The sequence below is a fragment of the Cavia porcellus genome, unplaced genomic scaffold (assembly GCF_034190915.1).
Source record: "Cavia porcellus strain 051 isolate PalLab524CR breed Dunkin Hartley unplaced genomic scaffold, mCavPor4.1 scaffold_23, whole genome shotgun sequence".
Lineage (NCBI taxonomy): Eukaryota > Metazoa > Chordata > Mammalia > Rodentia > Caviidae > Cavia > Cavia porcellus.
The window spans coordinates 7892632-7915285 of record NW_026947506.1 but is presented as its reverse complement, the minus strand read 5'-3'; the positions used below and the strand labels follow the sequence as shown (position 1 = coordinate 7915285).

Here is a 22654-nt window from a genome sequence, read left to right as displayed (position 1 = left end):
AACCTTCCCCGTTTCCTACCGTGGGGCACAGGTCTTGCCCTGGGGACCCTCCAGGTGTCTTTGGCTCTCTTTGGTTGTGGCTGTGCACACCTGTAACTGGGTCTGGGTTCCTGTCCTGCCTCTACTGGCTCTTGGCAGGGCCTGCCTTAGAGTCCGCGATGTGAAAGCCGGAAGGGCAGCGGGGCCCAGAGGATCAGCTCCTCGGGGACAGCTCTGTGGGGCCCCGTGCTGCCATCAGGGCTGGTGTACAGTGGCCGACCAGAGGGCGGGCAGCTGTCACCTGGAGCAGCACAGTCCTGGGGAGGAGCTTGCGGACACACAGATCGGTAGCCCCACCCCAGAGTGAGGGAGCAACAGGGCTGTGTGGGTTCAGAGAAGTCGTCTCTCTGTCATGATCTGGGGTGGCACAAATCCACATGCTGATGCCCGACCATTGGAGAGTTAGCCTGGTTCAGGGTAGGCACCGTCCCTTCCTGTGAGCCCGGCATGGAGTCCATGCAAATCCCGAGGCCCTGTGGTGGGTGGATTCTGGGGTTCTCCTCCATCTCAGTCATGGCCTAGGGTCTGCCCCCCCAACCACATCTGTCCAGTGTGCCCAACCCTGACTGTACCACACTCCCAGGCTTTCTCCACCCTTGCCAGGCTCTGTTGGGCTGGGGCAGCCAGGGACCAGTGAAGGCAGAGAGCTAAGGCCACAGTAGGCAGATGTGGCTGGAGGGGAGGCAGGGGCTCCATTCAAGCTGGGAACCAGGGCACCCTCGTTCTCCTCCCCCATGAGAGTCTCCATGTGTGTGTTGGCGGGGGGGGGGGGGCGCTGGTTGCCAGCTCAGGAACCCCTCAAGTGTGCGTGTGGTCCTGGAGCTGGACAAGAGGTCTGGCCCCTGTGCACAGGGGGCCCTCAGAAGCGGGGAGGGATACTGAGAGCTTCTGGGGGTGGGGACAGCCTGGGGGAGCCCTGGGCAGTGATCTGTGTACCTGTGTGGTGTGGACAGGGGGGACCTGCCTGAGAGCAGCAGGATGCAGCCTTGGGGAGCCCAGGAGCTGGGGGTGCTCAGGAAGGCTTTGTGGGACACAGTGACAGCTCAGGGGAGGACTGGGGTCAGTTCTGCCCTGTGTGTGGAGAAGCACAGCTCTGCCAGGGGCATAGCAAAGGGCCCTGGAGAGACCCGGCTGGCCTCTGATGCCCCCTTACTGTCCCTGCAGGGACTCTTAGCTCTAAGCCTGGCAAATGGAGCCCCCCGATGACTCCTGGGGTCCCAGCTCACACGAAGGTGGGCAGGAGCAGGGAGGCAGCCTGGAGCTCACGGAGCCCCTGTAGCCTGACAGAAGCAAGCCCGGGGTCAGCTTGCGTCCCTGGGCCTGGGGCATGCTTACCTCCACTGAAAGGAGGAAGAGATGGAGAGGAAACAGACCCCTCCTCACCTTGTGAGATGCTGAGAGCAGCCGCTGGGGCTCCCTGAGCTAGACGCCAGACTTCCCCATGGGTCACCCCATCATCTACAGATTCAGCTTCTACTTTGAGCTGAGCTCCACGGGGGAGAGGGGGAGCACTTCTCAGCTTCTGGGGTGACATGTGGGTGTGAAATGAAAGGTTTGGAATTCAAGGGGCAGCAGCTGCCGGATCCTGCAACCCCCAGGGCTGCCCAAGACCTCCATGGTGCCCAGTCTCCAGGGGAGCCCTGGAAGGCCCAGACACGCTGGCCCACCCTGTGGCCACACCCATGGCTGGCATGGATAGGCCCTGTGGCCACCAAAGACTTTCTCAAAAGAAAGATGAAGGAGAAGCCAGAGATTCAGAGAGGCCCCCATGGGACTAGAGCTTTGGTCACCCTTACAGTCCTATCAAGAGCTGGGTGACACAGGACTGTCATCTCCGTGTCATGGGCGGGGACACCAGCCTCAGAGAGGTTGAGTGACTTACTCAGGGTCACACAGCTAGGCAGGCATTGGAGTTGGAATCTGAGGCTCATTAAGTCTTGATGCCCACCTCCCGCCCTGAACCTGGGCAGGGAAATTCTGCCAACATTCTGGTTTCTGTTGGAGCAACAGCACAGAGAAATGTCACCTGATACAGTCACAGATGTGACCAGCCCACGGCTCACAGGACCCCTTGCCTCCCTCACAGACCTGTGGACGGGCCCAGAGAGGCAGCCTGTGCACCATGATTTCCCCTTGTCCAGCTGTCCCCAGCACCCACGGGTGAGAGGCCCCTCGCTTGCAGGGTCACTGCCAGCTGCGCCCCTGGCACAGTGCCCAGCATCCTGCCCTCTGTGGGACGACTCTGGGCAAAGACACCACCGGCCGAGTCCCTCCGCCTGGCCCTGTGCAGGGAGCAGTCATTGTGTGGGAGACTCAGAGACCTGCTTGGCACCAGTGTCCCCCGTGGGTGTCAGGAGCGTGGCGCGGCTGTGCAGGGCGCTTCCCCGAGTGCTGGCTTTCTTTCCCAGAGAGGTGATGAGGCATCGAGGAAGAATCTGCTCTTTGCCCCGACACCAGATATGACTTGGAAGCCAGCTGGACATTCCTGCTCCAAAGGGGACCAGAGCCGGCTGTCCAGAGCCCAAGAGCCCCGCTCCGCCCCACCTTCCGCTAGGCACCGCTCCTCCCTGTGATGTCCGCGTCCCCTGCCACAGGGCCTCTGACCTTGCTGAAGCCCTCGGCTGACCCCATGCCCACCCTGGGGCCCTGTCTGTTTATAAATAGGCCCATTTCTCATCTCCTCCACCTGCCCGCAGCTCCACACCCAAGCGCAGATGCAACCAGGATTCCCTTTCCAGCCAAGGGCACAGCGGGCCGCCGTGTGGCCCAAGCAGTGCAGTCACAGATTGTGCTGCACGCAGCAGCCTGGACTCTGGTCGGCGGCCCTGGTCAACTTGTGTGTTGGGCCTTTCCCCATGGCCGCTCTAACCGGTTACTGTGTCCTGTGTGGCTTTGGGACACGGAACTTTACTCTCCCGCAGTTACGGAGCCCAGGAATCAAACCCACGGTATGAGCAGAGCTTGCACCCTAAAGTTCTATCGGGGCCCCCGGGTCCCTTCTGGCTTCCAGCGGCCCCCTTCACTGCCTGGCCTGTGGCTGCCTCCCTCCAGTCCCTGCCTCCTCTGCTGTCCTCTCACGTCCCTCTGCCTACCTGCCACACAAGGACACTTCTCCAGATCGGCTCATCACAAGAGCTTGAGGACCAGGCAGGGATCCTTTCAGAATAAGATCACCATCCTCGATTCTGGAGTTAGGGTGTGGACACAGCTCCTAAGGGACCACCGTTCGTTCAGCTCCCTGCAACCTGTCGTGAATGAAATTTACAGCTGGCTGTTGCATGGTGGGTCACAGCAGACAGGCGGGAGACAGGGCGCATGACGCAGACCCTGGGGTGTGGGATGCCCGCTGCCCTGCCGTCTGGGCTGCCCTGGAATGGCTCTGTGGTGCCCTTTATGCAGGGAGCTCTTTGATGGTGACTAACCCTGGCTAATCCGAAGTCTCCGGTACAAGCTGAGTATCATCCAGGCTGGGTGGTGACTGGGCTTAGGGTGAGCTGCCCAGCACTGGGCTGGATTATGCGTCCCCAGCAGATCCAGCAGAGGCAGATGCTGGGGTCAGCATACCGTGAGTGGAAGCATGCTCCTCACCCTGGCTTCACGGCGTCGCAGCTGATTGTAGCTTGGCACTGGGCCACCAAGACACATACAAAACTGAGTCAGCTGTCACCTGCTGTGTCCTGTTCTTTGCTGAGTGCAGGTGACCTGGGTGTCCTATTAGGATGCCTGGCCCTGGAGTCACATGGCTCCTTGGTGCACACACATCCCCTCCCACTGTCTCCCAGATGTCAGATGGCTTCTTCCTAGGAAGACCAGGAGGGTCAAAACTAGCCCACAGTGCGGCTGAGTGACACAACTGGATGCTGTCTTGGGGCTCAGAGCAGTGCCTGACACACACTAGGTGCTTATGATGGCCTGGCACACATTAGGCACATGTGACAAGCTGTCCTGATGGGGTCACCTGGGCTCTGTCCTCCCTCCCCTTTCCGTTCACCCAAATCTTACCTTTATCTTGATCCCTCCAGTATCCTTGACCCCTCCCCCATCACTCTCCTGCTTCAGCCTCCCTGAGGAGCTGGTGTGGGACTTTTCACACTGCATGTGTTTTCTTCCCCATGAAAGTGTTAATGCCCGGCGATCCCTGCTGGGTAAGAGCCCTCAGGGTCAGTTTCCCTCACATCCCTGTCCCTTCCCAGCTCTGAGCTGACCAGTTCCCTTCCCCTTCCTTGGTCACCACCTTCGGGCTCTGCCCCTGCCCAGAGCTCCCGAGGCACCTTCCACTTACGCTTTCGGTTTGCCTGGCTTCCTGGGCCATGCCAGGGCTTTGGGGTGGCCCAAACACTGCCCTTAGCTCTGGCACTTGTCAATGACACAGCACCCACTATGGTCATGTTTGACCCCAGCCCAGGCTGGGGTTGAAGCATCTGACAGAGCCTCCTGTGTGACCTCACCCACGTCACCCTGCCTGTCTGGACCCTTCAGGTTGTGGTGCTTAATCCACACTGGGTGCTGAGGACAGCAGTGTGCTGGTCTGGGAGTGTGAGCTTTCCCACCGGAGTGTGCACCTGGGCAGGGCAGGGAGTCAGAGCAAATCCTGGTGCTGCACTGAGAGGACAGAGAAAGGGCGGGAGGAGCAACCCCTCACAGGCTGCTCGTGGGTGAGCAGGACCTCCAGGCTTTGGTACCTTTGGGCTCCCAGAGCTCAGCAAAAGTCTAAACAAGTAATGGATAGACAGATGGGTAGAAGGCTGGACAGGCAGATAAATGGATGGGGGTATAGATGGATAGATAGACAGATGGATGAAGGGGTGAACAGGTGGATGGATGACTGCATGGATGATTAGGTGGGTGGATGAATGAGTGGATGGATGGATGGATGGATAACTGGATGTGTGGATGAACAATGCACGAATGGGTGCCCAGTTGTACAGGAAACACTGTGATCACTTGTGCCCTTGCACTTTACTCACACTTCCATGGTTCAAGCAGTCATGCAAAGTCATATATTCTAGGTCTCTTTGTTGCTGGCCTTTAGTTGGTCTTTGCTGACCATTCTGGGAGGCATTTTACATAAGGTGGCTCTGTCAGAGACCAAGACAAAGCACGGTTACAGGCAGTGTACAGGAAGGAGCCCGGGCTTGCAGAGTGTGGGGTGAGGCTGCCCAGGAGGACCTACCACTCTCCTTGAGACCCATCAGCTTGTACATTGCACAAACCCTTCCCGAGCTTTGGGTACCACTGTCATGTGCACAGGACTTTGTGTGAAGATGAATTCCCATCCCTGTGGGGTAGGTTCCCAGAGAGGGCGATCACAGGACCACCCGATAACTGCTTGTCTAGTTTTTAAAGAAGTATTGAACTGTTTTCCAGAGCAATTGTACCGCTTTCTATCTCCACCAGCAATACAGTGGTCTCTAGCCCTCAGCCTCGCTTTTAAAAGGTTGTTTGATGTTGGCCATCCTGATAGCTGTACGACCACAGCTCACAGCAGTAAGAATGTGCATTGCTGAAAGTGTTTGTCTTTTCATGTGTTTATTTGCTATCTGTAGAGTCTTTTGGGTAAAATAACTGACCATATCTTTTGTCCCTTTCCTGACTGGGTTATTTATCCCGATGAACCCTGAGTTTTGAAAGCTCTTTATATATTTAGGTGTAATTCCTTCTCAGATTTTGCAAATATTTCCTCCTGGGCTTTTTGGCCTCTTGGTCAGGTCTTTTGCAGAGAAATAATTTTTCATTTTGATCTGGCCCATGGATGGTGCTTTTGAGATCCAGTCTAAAAGCTCTTTGGCTACCTCTAGATCCGAATGACTTATTTCTATTCTAAGAGGTTTGTGGTTTTGAGCCTGTCCTGTAAATGTGTGATCGATTTCATGTTAATTTTTCTGGGGGACATGAGGCTCAGAGCCACATTCACTGGGACGTCCAGGGGCCCCAACACCGTGTGTCACAGGGCTGTGGTGCCCCCGTCAGCTTACTCCTGTGCTTTTTTGAGAAATTACTTGGGCGTTGCTATGGGCTCAGTTGTGTCCTTCTGAAATTCACATGCTGACTCCTACATTTGATTTCACTGATATTCTTTATTATTTCCTTTTAAAATTTTATCAACTCTGCTCTTATTTTTATGACTTCATTCCGTCTAAGCTTGTCTCGGGTTTACTTTGCTCTGCATTCTCTGCCTCTTGAGCTAGGAACTTAGATTACTGGTTTGAGGATTTTCCTTTTGTTTTATTTTCTAATGTGAGCATGTTTAGTGCTACAGGTTTCCCTGAAAGCTGCTTTCCTTGGATATGAAATCTAAAGTTGATATTTTTTTCTTTTATCAGTTTAAACTTGTGGTGCCATTTTCTCCTGGACGCCCTAGTTTCCGATGAGAAATTGTCTGCAATTCAAGTATTTCCCTGAGTGTCAAGAGTCATCTTTTTCTGGTTGCTTTAAGCTTTTCTTTGTCTCAGATGTTCAGTTTCATTGCTTTGATGTGATTTTCTCTTGGTTTATCCTGTTGAAATTTGGCAGGCTTCTTGATTCTGCAAATTTATATGCTTCCCCAAATTTTTGAGCCCTTAAAACATTTCTTTGAATATTTTTTAAGGCCCACTTTTATTCTCATTTTTTCTGGAATTCCAGTTGTACAAATACTAAATCTTTTGTTAAATGTCTAAGTTTTCTGAACTTTTATGTATTTACTTTTTTGCCTATACTTTCCATTTGTGGGTGTAGGCTGTTTCTTTGCCTTTAGTTTATGTATTTTTTATTTGTTTCAACAGAATTTATCATTATTCATGTCATGGTATTTTTTCTTGTCATTGAGACAAAAACACCTGACACCCAAAGTTAAAGGCACAAATGTTTATTTGGCGCACAGTTTGTAGAGGTTTCGTCTGTAGTCAGCTGGTCCAAGGAGGGTGGCTTGGCAGAGGGGCATCAGAGAACAAAAACCATTCACGACAAAGCTTGCAGGGAGCAGACAACAAGGATCAAACATATGATAAGCAGCAACCCTCTTTCTGTTCCTTGTATCTTTTTTCTGTACTGGGAATCACACTCATGTGCCACTGAGTTATATCCCCAGCCTATTCCTTGTATCTTATCCAGCCTACCCACCCTTAGGGTGGAGAGCATTCATGCTCAGGGTGACCAGGGTAAGGCACCCTTAATCCTACCCAGAACTATGTCAAACCAATCAGCAGACTAATTTAATAACCACACACCCATGATCCCAGCATCACACACTCTAGATCCAGCCACCTCTGACAAGCCCCACCCAGGGCCATATGAAGCTTTGGGGGGACATCTAGACACAAACCAGAACAATTCGATGTACCTAATTTTCATGATGGTTGCCTTACAATGTTTGTCAGTTTCAAAATCTGATTCATTTCTGCAGGGACAAAGCTTCATCATCTTTTCACTCAAGTTAATGATTTTCATGGTTTTGAAATGAATATTACTCAATGTTATTCTGGGAATTTTGGATAATACATTAGGAGACCTTTGATTCCATCACATCTCATCTTTTAGCAGGCAGTTTTTCTTTTCAGGTTTGGCAAGACAGGTTCTGGCAGTCTTCGTGAGTGGACTCATTCTGCTGGGGGTAAATGAGGGTAGCACTCTGGGTAGAAGTGGTAGACAGAATAATGGTTAATAAAGGCTCCCTAAAGATGTTTCATCTTAACTTTTATAATCCGAGAATGTTATATTTCAGGGTGCTTCATTTGCACGGGGTTTGAGTATGTCTGCCAGGTTTCATAGGTTGAAATCTTGGTCCTCACTGGGGCAGTGTTGGGAGATGGTGGATCCTTCAAGAGATGGACCTTAGTAAACAAAGATTAGGTTACTGGGATAGAGAGTGACCCTTGAAGAAATTTAGGTGGTTCTTGGGGGATCCTGGTTAGTTCTTGAAAGAAAGTTGTTGCAAAAAAAAAAAGCCCAGTAGTTCTCCCCTCTCTTTCACTTCTGTTTTCCTGTCTGGCAGTGTTTCTCTTTGGCATGTGCTTCTGTCCCAACATCATCTGCTATGATGTGACCGAGAGGCCCTTGCCAGAACTGGCATCATGGATTGGCTGGACTTCCAAACTGTGAACTGAACAAACCTCTTTACAAACACCCAACCTATAGAATTTTGTTATAGCAATAGAAAATGGAATAATACACACAGTGAAAGCCAATGAACTTGCGGTTGGAATTATGTTGTTGGGTCCAGAGTAACCAGCAGGACTTTTGCTAGAGGAACAGAGAACTGGAAGAGTTGCAGCATAAAGGACATCTGTCTGCCCACTGCTGACTCTGAAGATGGAAAGGTTGGGGGCAGATGCTAAAAATGCAGGCAGGTAGAAAAGGCAGGGAGATGGATTTTTTCCTGGAGCCCCCCAAAGGAGCATAATCCTGGCAGTGCCCTTATATAGCTCAGTGAGACCCTCAACAGACTTCTGATCTGTTGAATCATAAGATATTTGTGTCATTTCAGGCCGTGACGTTTCTGTTAATTTTCTTCCATGGCAGTGGGAAGCTCATACAGGGAGTGTGCTGTGCAGAATGAAGAGACCTCGTGGTTCTGTTGGAAAGGCAGCAGCAGGCAGGGTGGGCCACCTCTGCTGCCTGACTCGAAGCAGGAGATGGCTTTTCCACGGGGCCTCCTTGTGTCCATCTGCAGGCAAGATGAGGTCACCTGCTGGCGGCCTGTGTGAGGCAGGATGTGGGCAGCTGGCCCTGGCTCCATGGGCATCGTGTGGGCACATCCAGCTCACTGGTGCTAATGAATAGGAAGAGGGTGGCTGCTCCTCTTCCACCTGCTGTGCAGCAGCTGTGGGGGAGTCAGGCTGGCACCCTAATCCTTCCCCAGGCCTTGGGTCAGAGAGGAGGTTTTATATCCCCCTTAGTTACTGGAAATTATGGGTTCCAGTCTCTCTGGCACTTAGTTTGAGATCATAGCAATAAAAAAATAATCTAAGAAACTCACTCTAAAGGTGTCATTAAAAAATTCTTGTTAGCTCCCTCTTGTAGCTCCTGTGTTTCTGATCTTGACTACATGTGACTCTTACGGATCTCCCCTCTCCTTTCCTCTCCTCTCCTCCCCTCTCCTTTCCTCTCCTCTCCTCTCCTCTCCTCTCCTCTCCTCTCCTCTCCTCCTCTCCTCTCCTCTCCTTTCTCTCAACTCAAGTGCTTCCTGTGAATCTTGTCTTTTCCTTATTCTTCATGGAATCCCTTGTTTGGCTGAAGTGTACCCTTGAGTAACACATAAGACCCAGTTTGTGTCAAGTACATTTTCCAAATCTTGACATCTGTAAAAGCCTCTTCATTTTTCTGTTATATTTCACATTTTGTATGGGTAAGGAATCTCAGATTAGTAATACTTTTTTTAATCTCAGAAGTTTATGTTTTTTTTTGTAGTTCTGTATTATGTGTAACCTTACACTGCTTTGTTTTGTTTTGTGTTTTTCTCTTTTTCCTCTTAAATAAAAAAAAAAAGAAGTTTTCAAGCATTGTTTCATGATCACTTAGCACCAAGTATAGTAACATCCCCTGTGAAGGAAGAAAAATCATGTAAAATCGTGTATGTACTAATTGCACAAATCATGCATGTATTAATTTGTACAACGTATGTCATTAGTTGATCCAAGACCTTCTGAGTCTTGAGTTCTCACCTGGGACTCAGAATTTACTTGTTGGGTACTTTGGACCACCCAACATAACTAGTACATGCATGATTTTCCTTCCCTCACAGGGGATGTTATGGTTTATACCTAGATGTCCCCCAAAGCCTCAGGTACTCATAGGTGGGGCTTTGGGACAGGTGATTAGATCATGGTGGTGTGGTATTCATTGGGGGATTTGCCCACTGATGAGTTATTTCTAAATGTGATGCTAGGAAGCCTGGTCAGAGGAGGTGGATCAGTGGAAATGTGGCATGGAAGAGTCCATCTCCCTCCTCCTCCCTTGATCCCTTTCTGATTCCTGATGCCATGCTGTTAAAATTTTCTCCCTCATCACGCCCCTCTCCCAGGTTGCCCTGCCTTGGAGCCAGCAGACTATGGATTAAAACTTCTACAAACTGAACTGAAATAACCCTCTCCTCCTTAGAGTTGTAGGTGTTGGATATTGCATCCCAGCAACAGAGAAAGTAACTAAGGTGGGGGACCTGATTTTATTTTTCATTTCTGAAAACTGTAAAGTATACTTGTATTTATTCTTACTTCCAGATCACACAGTATTGATTACCAGGACTTTTGACCTAGCTATTCTGGCTCTTCACATTTCTATGTAAATTTAGAGTCATTTTTCATTTTTAAAAAACTAAAACCTCCTGGAATTTTCCTTGGGCTTAAAACTGAATATGTGACCAATTTGGTAAGAACTGATGTCCTTGGGAGATAAAGACGAACAAGTTATGTGTGCATTTTTCAAGCTGTTACCTTAGTTCCTTGAACAAGATTCTGTATCTTTTCAAAGTATTCGGGTCTCTATTTCCAATTATTTTACAGTCCGGGTCCTATCCTCCTTCTCTGTTTCAGGATTGATTATTGAAAGCTCTCCAAGAGCCCTGGGGCCCAGCAGAAGGAAGTCCTGGAGTGTGACACAGATGGATCTCATGAGATCCAACAGCACTGGCCCCCTGTCACTGCACCTGATACCACCTAACGGTCTTGAGAGGTCATAATCAGGGAAGGGTTATGCTCCAGGAAGAGCTTTCTGGCCACCGTGTGTGCCAGGGCATCAGGAATGCAAAGCTAGGCCAGAGGCAGGGGCACAGTTTGAAGGCAATGGTCACAGGCACTGTCCTGCAGTGAGACCATGTCAGTGGACCTGACTGATCTGCTCCTTGAGCTGTGGGCACTAAAGTCTTTTCTCTGCTTCTGCTGGAAGAAGGTGGAATGCTCCTGCCTCGCTGGAGGATGAACTTTGCTGTAGGTGTCCATAGCCAGGGTGAGCTCCATGGTGTCTCCCTCGGTCACCCAGTCTGCATTCCTCACTGCTCCCACTGCAGGACCTGCGGGGGACCGTCACACTGAGGGTGTCTCTGAGCTTGGTCTCTCACTGCCAGCTTAGCATGGCTGCTAAGCCGTTGGGTGCTGAGCATAGCTGTTGGGTGCTGAGCTTGGAGACCCGAGGAGAGGCAGAGTTCTGCCCCCTCAGGGGCTGCAGCTTCTCCTCTCCACCGGAGGAACAGAGTAAATAAAGATGGCGTGGAATCCACCAGCGCCTGCTCTGCACGCAGCTCCAGCACCCTCAACGCGAGCCAACCTGAGCTGTTACATCATTTTTCACTGTCACTAATGAAAATAGCACTGCTTTGGGCTGGGTGGTTCAAAGTGCCCAACAAATGAATTCTGAGTCCCAGGTGGGAACTCAGGACCTGGAAGGTCTTGGATCAACTAATGACATACCTTGTGCAAATTTGAAACCTCTCCGTAATGTCCACACGTGTGGCCTAATGGTGCTGTAGAGATTTCGGGATTGGTACATATATTAGTCACTGTAATTAAAATCCTGGAGTTCTATTATATGTTATTTGTATGGCAGTTTGTGATGTGTTTAATGCTCTCAGTTTCAAAATTATTAAAGCTACTGTCCCCGGGCTGGCCAAAGTGATAAGCAAAATAGGAATGTGATCTTATTCCCTCTTGATGGGGCAAGCGGGGAGGAAGGTACATGGGGGATTCTTTTATAAAGAGACCAAATGCCAAATAAAAGAATTCCAGCTGTGCAACAGGAAAGTTGAAATGGTTTGTTGGGATCATTAATATTGCAATGAAAACTAATTAAACCTGGAGCTAGGACTTCATTAGTGGTTTGGAGCCAAGGATTCTGCTTTTGCAAAGTTGGTTATAGCACAGCGGAACTTGGAAAGCTGTCAGCTGGGCTTGGGGGTGCAAGGCCCTTGCCTTTAGAGGCCTCTACAATGGGATTTACAGCTTGGGATGACAGCTTGACAGACAGGGACCAAGGGATATCTTTGGGATATCTGAAGTCCCTCAGTCTCCCTCCCCAAGGGGACTCAGGCATTGCCATGTGTATCTGGGGTGGACATCCTCTGTGGTCTGCTAAGGATGCATTCTTGAAGACAGGGAAGAAAGAGGACAAGCAGGTCCTTTTCAAGCCACTTGACTCACTCCGAACAACTAGGGGCGTAAATGGGACGCACAACTTCCATCATAGCCGTGTCTGACTGGACGCACACTCTCTCCTGCGCTTCTCAATGGTGCTCACAAAATTGCTTTATTGTTTGTCTTGCAAAGCTGGTTGCCTGAGGGACGGGAGGCTATTTTGGTCCCAAGCTGGGCTTGCTGGGAGCAGACCCCCAGAGGGAGCCCAGCATGCAAGATGTGTGTAAAGGGGCGGGGTGATGGGGCAGTGGCAGGTGTGGGCACAGAGGAGGCCAGTTTGTGACCTTGCTGATAAGAGCAAGGCTGACATTGTGGAGGGACAGGGGCGGGAATGGCCTGCAGATCATCAGTAACATGCTCCTATTCTGTATCAGTCAGTGTTTTACTGGAGAAACAGGTGTAACACGAAATATCCAGATGTATAAGAAAGGCTTACAATGGTCACCCTCCGAGTCAGATGAGGAAGAGTTGAGGGTGTCTGCGTGTTGGAGACCCAAGGTTCACTGCAGTGTTCCGTGCAAGTCCATATGAGGAGTCTGATGGGTCTGCGATAGAAGCCAGGAGATGATGTCCAAGCTGAAGGTGAAGACTGGAGCTTCTTCAAAGAGTAGTAACAGACCTGTCGTTCCTCGTTTCCCCTTTGTACCATCCAGGTGACAAGCTGCTCTAGGGTGGGTCCTCTACACCCTAGGGTGTGGAATTACTGAGCTGATTCAGCAAGCTTCTGAACTCCTCAAGTTGACACAGTCAATCCACTGTTACAGTCCAGCCCACATCCATTTGGCAACCAGACACTGTTTTTAAACTGTTGTCAGATAAAAATGCCCACTCAAATTACTCTTAACATGTTATAACTGTCTCGTGTACAAACAAAAATGTACTAATTCCCTCCCCAGGACAGAAGGTAAATTTTCTTTGGGTGATGCTTACTCTTTGAACATTACAACACAGAGCTAACAATCCTTAAGAGCCAGTACTGGATATATCAGCATTACATTAGAACCGAATTGGGAGAGATATCGTACATTTACAGCCTTCTGTAGCCGATCATGAGGTCACAGCTGGTGTAGAACTAGCTTCCCCCACCACCACCCATTGTGTATTCCCTTGGCCTTCAGCAAGCACCTCAGCAGATCTTGGATCTTTCCATTTTTGGAGTGACCCATTCCTTCATTCCTGAAGGCTCTGGACCACCTGTCACTCTGCCTGGATTGGGTGGTTGTAGTTTTCCACTGAATCTAGTAACAGGGCATGGTAATTCTAAGAGGCGCCCTAAGGGAGCTCTTGTACTCCATCGTGGAGTAAGAGTTCAGTTTCTCTTTGGCAGTCTGGCTCAATCACCCCTGGCCACATTGTGACTCGCTGTTTAGCTTGTTTCCTCAGAGAAACAGGAGGCCACAGTGACCAGGGAAAACCCAGCTTCCGGTTCAGTGGAATCATTGTTGTGGTTCCTAGTTCAAGCCTTGCCCACTTTGGAACTAACGCTTTTAGGCCAGCAAAGGGGAGGGTGACTCTGCACGGGATGAGGACAGCAGATCTGTGGACACGAAGGCAGAGGGCCTCCCGGTGGCAGCCTTGAATGCCCTCTGTGGGTGGTGGCACTGTGTCCCCCTCTGCATTTAGCCAAAACCCAAGCAACAAGTGACTCTGCAAATCAGACAAGTAAGACACAAAATTTTTCTTTTCCTCCGTTTTCTGCTCCTTGAATCTAGTACTTCCCAGGGTGGCTGGAGTGGGTTTCAGAAATGTCAGTGTCTAGCAGTGGGCAGGTGGGCATGGTGGCTGGCACCTCACACCCAGGTGGGCTTAACAGCTCAGTCCCTGTGTCATACAGGTACCACGACCTGGGAAGGGCTGGCGTGTACCCTGTCGCTCCCTCCGCCTAGCTGGAAATGTAGCAGCAAAGTGCATCTCCAAGAACGCAGCGAAATCACCTTTGCCTTGTGGGAAAGAGATTTGTGCATGTCCAGGTCTAACGCACATCCCGGAGGAAAACATTCGCACCACTTTCAATGCAGGGTGCGTGAGCCAAAGTCCCCGGAGCACTGCACGCCTTTGATGTAGTTTGCACTGGTGTGCCCCCAGGTCCTTGTGTCACAGGCTTGGCCTCCAGCTGGGCACTGTGGGAAGCCATAACACGCTGTGTGTCAGAGAGGACGTGTGTGTTCTGTTTCCATCTCCTTACAGAGCTGCACAAACAGATGTGAATTAAGGACACATAGTTTAATGTGGTTGATAATTTTAAACACATTGTTCTGCAAAACACTGAGCTCTGGTGAAAGTTTTTGTCTAGCCAGGCTTTCTCTGCAGATGACTATGCAAATGGGAAGCAGCCCTCGGAGCATATGACTAATTTTGTCATCAAAGCTCACAAACATGGGTCTTTCCCACGTTTATTCTTTAGAATATTTCTATTGATGAATTATTAATTTTAACTTTGTGAATTCTATTATATTAAACAATGAGTAACAGGAAAAAGATCACAACAATAAAGTACTGAATTTTTAATATTGATTGAGTGCTTATAAAAAACACTAAACTTTTCAGCATCAACTGGTCTTTGACATACAAAGTCTAAAAAAGAACATCAGAAATAAATTCTTATATGAATACAATGATCATAGCAAGAGTACTCTGCAAAACATAATCTCTATTTCATCTCATGTCTACACGCACGACAGCGCCAGGTTCCACACACACGTGTCGCTCTCACTGACAGCTTGTGTCTTTTGCTTTCCTGGACTTTTTGTAGGACAAACAGCATCTTGGTGGTCTCACTGTTTTGTCAGGAGGTTCCTATTATATTGTATAATATGAACTCAGCAGGGAAGTAAGACATCAGTCAAATAAAAGATCAAATATGTAATGAGTGCTTAGAATAGAGATCAGCATTTTCACATCAGCTGTTTATTTGCTTACAAAACCTAAAAGGTTACATCAAAAATAAAATTCTGTGGGAACAGCAGTGTAAACCCAAACAAAAATAAGCTTTGCCTCAACTGTCTCTCCCACGCAGTCTTCACACAGGACAACGGCGTGTTCCACACAAGTGCAGCTTACTTGTGCAAACGTGATAGCACGTATGTTCTATTTTCCTGTCCTTTCCTATATGGCAGAGTTGACATCTTTTTTTCTTTTCCTTTGGTCATAGTAGATGCTGTGGTTTTTGAGCTGCTGTGCCTGCCTGTCCATCTGTCAGCTCATGGGCGTGCTCTACAATATTTTTTGCATAGTTCCCTGAGCAGAAACATTTTGGTTTTTCTCTGCTGTAAATGATCTCTTATGAGCTCCTGTTCCAATCTTCTAAGAAAATTTCTCAGTGACACTTTGCACTTGTCATTTTTTTTGTAAACTGCCAAACTATTTATGTTTGGGATTGAGTGAAACGCAGCCATTGGCCAATGCTTTGTGTTTCAGGTCCTAGATGTCCTAGATGCTGCATAATCCATCAAGAATGTCGACCCCATGTTTGTTTTGTTGTTGAAAGTCTCCATCTCAGGATTCCGTTTTGTTGGGGTTTCTCTATCAGTATTTGCATCACGGTGAAATGTGACATCAGCAGTATCAGCAGTATCAGTTTGCTTTTGACACATAGGAAGCCAATGTTACATCTTCCTAAAATTCAAAGATTGTACTACACAGTTCTCTGTTTTGAAATCACAGCATTTGGAAAGACTCCTTTGTTCCTGTATCTAATGCCTGCACTGGTCAACTTGTGTTCTGTTAGCAAATGGAACATCAGCTGGAAACTTGTCAACCAATCATTGAATGTCACGTTCCAATTAGTTTGGGAGATGGGGTGACTAGTCTGTGCTCATCATTCAGCTTACTATCTTTGTATATGTCACAGCATCTTGTACCATTTGTCTTCTACAATTCCCAACCCTGAATGGCAGTGTTGGCCTTCTGTCCAATACCTTTCACTCTTTCCAAGACCCTCACCATATTTTCGGACCTAGTTCTAACACTGGATCGTGCCATCTGGCTGTGTGGCTACTTCACAGCATTTCAGCTAGTCAAATATGTGTTCACATTCCTGTTTTCTTCCTCATCCGAATCAAGGGAGGTCTGCGTTCCCCTGTGCCAGTCAATTCTTGCTTCTTTTTACTGTTCCCGGAACTTTGGCTCACATGAACAACATCAAAATCAACCCAGCAGCAGCAGCAGCCACCCACACCACTCTTCAGTTAAGAAAGCATACATTTTTATCATCCTGAATCATCTTCATCATCATCCATGAATAATCTGATGATTCACTTTTGATCTCCTATAAAAACTTACAAATCTTGTTTTCCATTGCTGTTTTACTGAATTGGGCTACTTCTATCAAAAAATCAAGAATAGTTTTAAAAAGCAAATTCTGGAGTGTTGTGGGTCTATTGGACCCTCTGTGATGCGTGGATAAACAGATAGAAAACCAGTTAGACTAAGCATAAAGATGGGTATCACCTTTGCCTGTATGCACTTACCTTGCCACACATCACACCAAGTGGGAAACGTATAGATTGCTTCCAGTTTCCCTTAGGGGAAAATACCAAACACACAGTTGGCTACTATTACATTAAAGTACAAACTTACAACAGAAAAGGGATGGCCCACTGAACCCAGTCTTATGTTCTAAATTAAGCGCATGTACTTTAATATGGCTGATAGTTTTAAACACGTCTTCCTGCAAAACATTAAGGTCAAGTGACAGTTTTTGTCTAGCTGTCCTTTGTCTGTAGATCATGTTACACAGACTCACATTCAGCAGCAACCTCTTGACACAAGTATAGAGAGCAAACAGCTGTGCAGTCATGGCATCTGGACTGTCCATGACTACACCAACACAAAATACCCAGTTCAGCTTTCCTGGAATGTAATCATTCAAAGACTTGAAGAGTTTTGCAGCTGTGGTATTGGTTGTAACAAAAGGGATCAATCTTCATGCACATCCTCCTGGAAACTATAGTTAAAAACAAAACAAACAAACAAAAAAGCCAAGCATTGTTGCCTTGTTGTCAACAGTGGTAGCTTTGTCAACCTGGACTTTGCACCACTGTGACCCATTAACCCTAAAAACAGTGCTTCCGCATTCTACACTAGTTTATGAGTGCATCTAGTTAAGGTGCCGGCTGACAGAGGAACACGTGCCACCTTTTGAACAGCAGCCTCCCTACAAGTTTATAACAGCTGTCCCTAGCATCAGGTAGGATCCACTCCTCACCGATGGTAAAGGGGTTAGCAGCTTTAGCATTTTTGGTAACCACTAGCGAGCTTCTGTTCTGCACTGTTATGATGTTTTTAAAATTCCAAAGCCTTCTCTTTTAATGCAGGATGCTTGGACTCCATGTGGTGAAGCAGTTTTGAAGTTTTCATGGCTCGGTCGGATTGCTGGTCTCCACGTGTTATACCAAACGGGCTGAGAGGATGGGAGCTGCCTGTGCAAAAGACTTGTAAGTAGGACTCCTGGTGTTTGTTTCTAAGTGCAGTTGTCTTAGACAGCTGCTGTCCTGCTGCCTCATGATCGGATCTTTGCCTGTTTTTAGAGACTCTCTCCAGGGACGTTTGGCTTTTCAGTCATTTTGCCTAGGCTAAAGTTGTGGGCTCACAGAAACAGTGACGGAGGTAAGTGCACAGTACGGGAAAGAGGTGCAGATAGGTAAGTAAAATAAAGGGTGAATTAAAGTAAAATAAAGGTGGGGTTCTGACTCACAGTCTGCCATGAGATGCAGCTTGTTCCTTGCCACTTACTGTTAGAGTTTTGCCCTCATCTGAAAACAACGGATCCACTGTGCTCTCTGTGCATTGAAACCTCTCTGTCAGTGTTCATCTGTATTTGCAGCTGCTCCCCAGTGGTACCATCACTGCCTCAGCTCCACTTCAGATCATCGGGCATTAGATTCTCACAAGGAGCAGGCGATCTAGATTCCCTGAGGGCACAGCCTAATAGGTTCAAGCTCCTATGAGAATCTACGCTGCTGTGAGGCGGAGACGTAAGTGCGCTTAGAAGTGGCCATGATTACAGATGAAGCTTTGCTCACCTGTCTACCACTCACCTGCTGCTACGTGGCCTTGGTTCCTAACAGGCCACAGATCAGTACACGGCTGGGACACCTGCCCTACAGGATGGTGACCCATGAACACTGAGGTTGATTTTTCCAACAAGAGAGTCTGCTGTTTTTTGGAAACCACCTGAAACTCCTCCTTAGCTGGGTCAGAGTTTGGGTCAGTGGTATAGCGGGGTTGTCCCAAGGTCTTCAAGGTACATGAGCCCTGCTTCTCAGAGGGCAATCCTAGAACATTCTCCTGAAGACTTGCCTGGCTCACAGTGACAGACTCTTCTCTGAGACACACCTAGGACCCTGCATGGTGATGACTTGCCCTGATGAGTCTGCCACATGCTGGAATTTGAGTCAGTTTCTGTTCCTGTCTATCCTAGATTTGCTAGGCTCCTACCTAAACACCAAGATCCTGTTCAGTGATGAAAAGACAAAGCTTACATGTGACAACTTGGGAGGCACTGAGGGACTTTGGGGGATTGAGAAAGCAAACCTCAAGGGTCCCACCCTGTCTGATGCCTCCCACATCTCAGAAATGTCACAATGAGGGAGGTGAATTGCAGGTCACTGACCACCTAGGCTTGGGTGGGGTCAAGGCAGGCAGAGCCAGCTGTGCCAACACAAGGGAACCCGTGGTTTCTTTGCTGTGCTGGGGTGGGGGACCCCTACCCTCCACATGTGATGAAACTGCACCAACGTGGGCATGCATATGCCCAGCCGTGACACGCCTGTGGTGCCACATCCATTCCGCGGTCTGGGATTGCACTATGGCTACGCAGGCTGTCACACTTTGCGGAAATGGAGCACAGGGCACAGGGATTGCTCTGCATTATCTCTCAGGACTGCACACTCCTGCGTCTCCATCATCTTCAAATAAAAGGTTAAAAAATGAATCTTAACTAAAATACGTGAACTTAGCCAAAGAACTTATTAAGTAATTAATTATAGGGAGACTTGGGGAAAAGATAATATTGTTCTGGCTTTTCACACACATGTGTCTTTCGGTCTTCTTGTGACCTGTTCTTTCTGGGGTGTAGATTTGCAGAAACGGAATTACTAAGTTAAAGATGGATAATGTTTGATGCTCCTCATATAAACTACAAAGCTGTTTCCGGGGAATCTGCATGTTTTACGCACCCATCTGAGGTTCCTTTTTGTGTCCATAGTAGGGAGTCGTCGCATTCAATGCAGAAAACAAAAACAGAAATTGCTCTCTCCTTTCGTCTGTTTAAGTCCAATACATATATTTTTGGTGTTGAGGATGGAGCCCAGCCCTCAAGGCTGCTCCGTCACCCCGTACCACTAACCTGCACCCCAGCCTGGGGCCTGCCCTTCTATTTTCAAATGTGACACTTTTACATAAGCTGTGTATGGCCGTCATGCATAGGCTGTGCCTTTTCGCCCACCCGTGTTCCCTTTGTGGTATTTTTACTGCTGATTTTTGAATTAGCTCCCCATCCCCTCTCGGTAATGGCTGATAGGTGTCCACACCCTTTTCTGAGGCTCCCTTTGTAAACAAGCTTACCATCTGATGACTAATTGTCCCCTTTCCCCAGGGCGCGATGTTCCCTTCACCACCATCCTCCTTCTCACACAGTTTGACATTTCTCTGGGCCTCTTTAGTCTGCTCCATCGATCTGTTTGCAGATTCTTCCGCAATAAAACACTTAATTGTTGGAACTTTAGAATATACTTTAAAATGTGGCACAAGAAGTCCCCTCGCTTCAAAAAATGCCTCCAATGTTTCTCACTTGCTTCTTTTTTTTCAAAGTTTTGAGTTATTTTGTGAATATTTGTTTCATTAAAATATTCCACTGGTATTTGACAGAGGTTGTGTTAACGGTTTAATTGGAAAGCGACGAACATTTATTCATTTATTCATTTATTTGTCCCTATTTATGAGGCCCTTGGCAACTTTGCAATATACTTGCAATTTCTTTTTTGCCATTTATTAACATATTACTTTATATATAAACTTTTGTCAGTTTTTTGATTGCATAATTATTCGTGGCTATTTTATACTTTAAGAGTCGATTGTGGAGAAGTCCTTTCACTACAGGCCTTTGAAATAATGATTGCTGGTGCCGGGTGATCTTTTTGACGTATCTCTGTTTCTCTTGGACTTAGTTAGCTCCCTGATTTGAACAAGGTTTGGGTCAACTTTCTTGAGACTTAAAAATCTACGCTGGTGTTGTCTGTGAATAATACTTTAGCTCTTTTCCTGGAACTGGCCTAGTTCATGTCCCCATAACTTTTTTCACCAGCCGGAGCACGCAGTGGTCACCAACCCTGCTGGTCATGGCTTTTGTGTCTCTCTCTCTCTCTCTCCTTCTTCCCGCCATCCCTCCATCGTCCTTTCCTTCTTTCTCTTTCTCTCCTTCTTTCTTTTCTTCCCCCCTCCCTTTTTTCCTTTCTTTCTTCTTTTTTTTAAATTTTTTTTTTTTATCGGTACCGGGGATCGAACTCACGACCGCCTGCTTGCAAGGCAGGCGCTTATGCCGCTGAGCTAAATCCCCAGCCCCCTTTCTTCTTTTTTGAGACAGGGTCTTATTATATTGCCTGGGCTGCCCTGAAACTCTTGGGGTTCAAGAGATCCTCCTATCTCAGCCTCCTGAGTAGCCAGGATGAGAGGCACGCACAACTCTTTTAAAGCTGATAAAGCTGTGTCTTAATGAATTAATTCTTTATTTTGGCTTGAGGTTGTCTTTTGCCGTTCTGGAACATACCATTCAACCTTCAAATTTTAAGAAAATCAGTCTTGTGTTTGGTTTCATTGCATTGAGTATCTGTTGACATATCCCTCATACTCCACTCCCTAGGTATGTTACTAGACTTCCTAATATTTAATCTTCCTCTAAGGTGGTAGCAGCAGCCCAGACAACCGGAGCCCAGGGTCCCACTCACCTCCCCACACAGGATCACAGCGCAAAGCTGGCCCTACCTCTTGTTTACATATTCTTAGTCACCTTCACACCTGGGGCTTCACGTCCCTGAGGCTGTCTTGGTCACGTTTTGGAATCAGCGAATGTCACTTCACCCCGAGTGAGGGGGATTTGCTGTGTTCTTCATTCTCCAGCGGTTTTGATCTCAGAATTCATTATTCCTAGCAAAAGGGGACACTCACTGGGTTTGGCCATTTGGCTACAGTGCACCCTTGAAAAGTTACTGTAACGAACAACGTGGGTGTTGTCCCTCCAGCTTTCTGGTTGTGTAAAGCCATTTGGAATCTTTGCTGCAATTTTCTTTTCCTAAAATCCCGGTTGATTTCATGTTTGCACTTTGGGGGGTAAATTTCCACATGAGGTTTTATAATAATCTTTGTAACTGACTTGATTACACCTCTTTTCATGTTTATTTGTGTGTCTCTCCCTTTCTTGATTAGCTGCACAAAGATTTCTTCATTTTACTGTTTTTCACCCGACTCTGTGCCCCCACGAGGAGGGCCGGCTGGAAGAGGATTTACCAATTCCTCCTGAGGTACAGCCTTTTCTGCTGACTTGCTTTTTATTTTTTTATTTTTTATTTTTTATTTCCAGTACTGGGGATCGAACTCACGACCGCCTGCATGCAAGGCAGGTGCTTATGCCGCTGGGCTAAATCCCCAGCCCCCACGCTGACTTGCTTTGCTGTGGGGTTAATTCTGCTGTTTGCTCCCTTGTTTCCTCCTGCCTATTCTCTTTAGGCTTTCCTTTGCTTTTTCCCTGCGAGCTTCACACACTTCGGGTCACAAACTCTTCTCTGCCTCCACTGTGGCTCACGTTCCGTAGTCCTCAAAATCCAATATTTTTGTTTTTTTTCTACCCAAAATATCTAATGGTAAATCTGACCTCTATGACTCGAAGGTTAGTTAAGAATTCATCCCATCAACTTTTAAAAAATTCCACTCGGGCATTTAAATCGCATCATTACCTTCTGTTTGCACTTGCATTGTCAACCTTGCATGACTGATTTCTGTTTTTCAGGCTTTTATGGTTTCTTTGTAAAAACTGCAGGATGCTTGGGAAGGAGGCGTGTTTCCTGCAGGGCATGCAGCCGGAATTCTGCCTGTTGATTCACTCTTATTCAATACAATTCTCATAAATTCCACATCCCTTATTTTCTAACCGCTTGGCTGTGCCGTGGAGAGAAGCTTGAGGAGACCTCTGGCATCATGCCCTTCCCAGCAGCCCCTTCCCCAGGCTCCTCCATACCAGTCCGTTTCCTGGAAATGAGTTCCTTTCCCGTGTCATCTCCTTCCCGGCTTCCTCGGGTGCCACTGTGGAAACTCTGACTCCACCTTAGAAGCCCAGTGATCAGCTTTTGGTGCAAGTCCTGTTGCTCCATCTGTGTCCTGGTAGCTGGTCCTTGTGCAAGTTCACTGTTCTGTCCCCTGTCCCCAGCTGAATCCGTTACCTGCCGGACACTTATGCGAACACATGCAACTGGCCCCTGGGACTGTGAAAACAGGTTTCCACCTCCCCCTGTACTGGACCC

The 22654-nt window shown here is 48.0% G+C and overlaps 1 long non-coding RNA gene across 1 annotated transcript in view; it reads left to right on the top strand.

Annotated features, from left to right (window-relative positions):
- LOC106026836 (uncharacterized) overlaps positions 1-20431 on the top strand; it is a 38542-nt gene extending 18111 nt beyond the window's left edge. Inside the window, exons 4-5 of the long non-coding RNA XR_001200407.2 lie at positions 17456-17575; positions 17669-20431. This is a non-coding gene — a long non-coding RNA (uncharacterized LOC106026836). The remainder of the gene's footprint in view (positions 1-17455; positions 17576-17668) is intronic.
- Positions 20432-22654: the final 2223 nt, after the last annotated feature.